General features: G+C 41.9%; 1 protein-coding gene and 1 pseudogene across 1 annotated transcript in view; one reads left to right on the top strand and one right to left on the bottom strand.

Annotated features, from left to right (window-relative positions):
- Positions 1-2,520, top strand: part of MCTP1 (multiple C2 domains, transmembrane 1) — a 956,699-nt gene that overhangs the window by 287,571 nt on the left and 666,608 nt on the right. The gene's annotated exons all lie outside the window — the stretch shown is intronic.
- LOC102841616 overlaps positions 1-2,520 on the bottom strand; it is a 20,337-nt pseudogene that overhangs the window by 3,026 nt on the left and 14,791 nt on the right.

Genomic DNA, 2,520 nt, shown 5'->3' with positions numbered 1-2,520 from the left:
CTCCTCAGAAACCCTATGCAGGGTGTCTATGTGTAGGAGCTGATTGATGGCACTTAATAACAATAATGTACTTAATATCACAGATAAAACCTTAATCACAGTAAATTATGACATTTACTTTTTGACATTTATCTTTATCATTTAGAAGCCTGTTTCTGTGTGAGGTCTTTAAGTTTCATTTCATGATCACTACTTTGACCACTAATTAGTTTAGCTCTTGGGTTATATTAATAGCTCTCAGAATGTTATGATTCAATGAGAGAAAAAGTCCTCAACATCAAAGTCTGGCTTACATGAACAGAATCAAATTCACTGAACACAAACTCAGTTCCATTCAATCAGGTTTTCAGGACACAGCCTGGCTTTGTTATTTATTCTGTCTCTTCAGAATTCTTTTCTTCCTGTTTGAGGGAGCAAGTGTTATGCAGAAGCAGTGCAATAAAGGTGGAGTTTCCTTCCTGGTTTCCATAGGCAACTCAATGACAATATTGGAGATCTGGAAAAAAGCAACTCTGTTTCTTCTGTTATTCACAAAGAGCTTGAGGGCATTCAGGAAGGCAAAGACAATGATTTCATTGCCCCAACATTATTCTTGTTGTTGTTGTTAAGTGCCTTCCAGTCAGTTACAACCCATAGCGACCTGAACAGTGTTTCCAAGGCTGTAAATCTTTACAGAGCAGAAAGCCTCATCTTTCTCCTGCAGAGCAGCTGGTACTTTCAAACTGCTGAACTTGGGGTTCGCAGGATGATTTGTAACCACTACCCTATCAGAGCTCCTTTGATCCAACATTGTTGTGTTGTGCCCGAATTTGTGTGCCCCACAGAAGACTCTCCTCACGTATGCAATCATCAGAAATGTTTACTGATCGTAAGTTACACTGCATACAGTGGGTCTACCATCTGGATTGATGGCGACCTAGAAAGCAGGCACGCGGGCCTTTTTATAGATGGTCAGGAAGATACTCGAGATAGCATGCCACCTTCAAGCTGCTGATTGACTCTTATCTGGGAAAGGTTGCTGATTGGCTCTTATCTTTTCTAATGTCAGAAGTTTGGTAGTTAGGGGGAGGGTTCTAACGGTCACTGGCACCAGAGGTTTGGCGGTTAGAGCGGGTTCGAGTATGTGGGAAGAAATTCCTATAGAGAAGGGAAACTGAGGAATCTCTCTGGTTGAGGTTTTTGGGTCCTTCATTCCCCCCTTGAGTGAGTACCTCCTGGGCCAAATTATGGGCCCAGATTGGAATACTGTAAGATTGCCTAATGGTCAATATAGCTCCTTTGTCATTTCCTGACATATACACTCGGACTCCCCAGGTTTTTCCTATTTCCTACTCGCATGACTGTTTTCCCTCATTAGTAAACTCTAGTCGAGGTTGCACAGCAGAAATTGAGATGACTATTTCTCCTGTGGTGGTACTGATGATGATCCAGGTGGTGTTGACTGGCTCGTGAAGATTTCAGTCAGCAGGATGGAAGAATATGAAGCAGGATGTCACGAGGAGCATGAGGCGGGGTCTGCTAAACGTAATCTCGAAAGGGGTAAAGCTTAGGGTATAGGGGGTATTTCCGGTCCTATATATAGCAAAAGGAAGGAGGGTTATCCAGTCTCTGCCTGTCTCTAGGGTTTATTTAGTTAAGGTCTCTTTAAGTGTCCGATTCACCCTTCTTACCTGACCAGAGCTTTGGGGATGATATGCACAATGTAGTTTCCAATTTGTCCCCAAAGTTTGTACTACTTTTTGAGTTACCTGAGAGATTAAAGCAGGTCCATTATCTGACCCTAAGAGGATCGGTAGTCTGTACCTGGGAATGATTTCTTCAAGCAGTTTTTTTACTACTACAGCGGCAGTTTTTCTTTTTGTTGGGTAGTCATCGACCCAGCCTGAGAAAGTATCTAAAAGGTATTTATATCCATACATACCAGGTTTGATTTCGGTAAAGTCAATTTCCCAATGAACTCTGGGCCTATTACCTCTTTCTTCACATTTTCTCTGGCCTCACGTTCCTCCTCATCTTTTATATCTTCCTGTTGTTGGGCAGTGAAGATCTCCATTGCAGCCATGAGTCTCATCATTAACTCATCCACTGTTGTTTTTCTAAAATTTTGACTCAGATAAGAGACAATGGATTCAGCACAAAGCATTTGTGAGCAGAACATGTTGGTTAATACACTTTCATCATGGTGGAGGTAGATAGCAAGAAGCTTTCTATCTCGGGCTTTTACATAGAAGGCCTCTTGAAAAGCAGCTTCTAATGAGCCAATAAAAAAGATATAGGATGGCAGTCACCATATCTTGAAGAAAATTTGCTGTAAATTGCAATAAGGCATCTCCTTCATTTTCTGCTGGCATCATTGGAGGTTTTTTCAGAGCAGCAGATGATGCCATGCCGAAAACTTCTCCATCATCTACTCCAAATTCTGTTGCATCTTCAAAGTCATCTCCGACACTATCACTAACATCAGTACTTTGCTCCTCAGACTGCTCCCTGGTCTGTGCAGGTGAAGATCTTCTTCTCACT

Source organism: Chrysochloris asiatica, unplaced genomic scaffold (genome assembly GCF_000296735.1).
Source record: "Chrysochloris asiatica unplaced genomic scaffold, ChrAsi1.0 scaffold00111, whole genome shotgun sequence".
Classification (NCBI taxonomy): Eukaryota; Metazoa; Chordata; class Mammalia; order Afrosoricida; family Chrysochloridae; genus Chrysochloris; species Chrysochloris asiatica.
The sequence above is the reverse complement of the archived record's forward strand: the minus strand, read 5'-3'. Positions and strand labels throughout refer to the sequence as shown.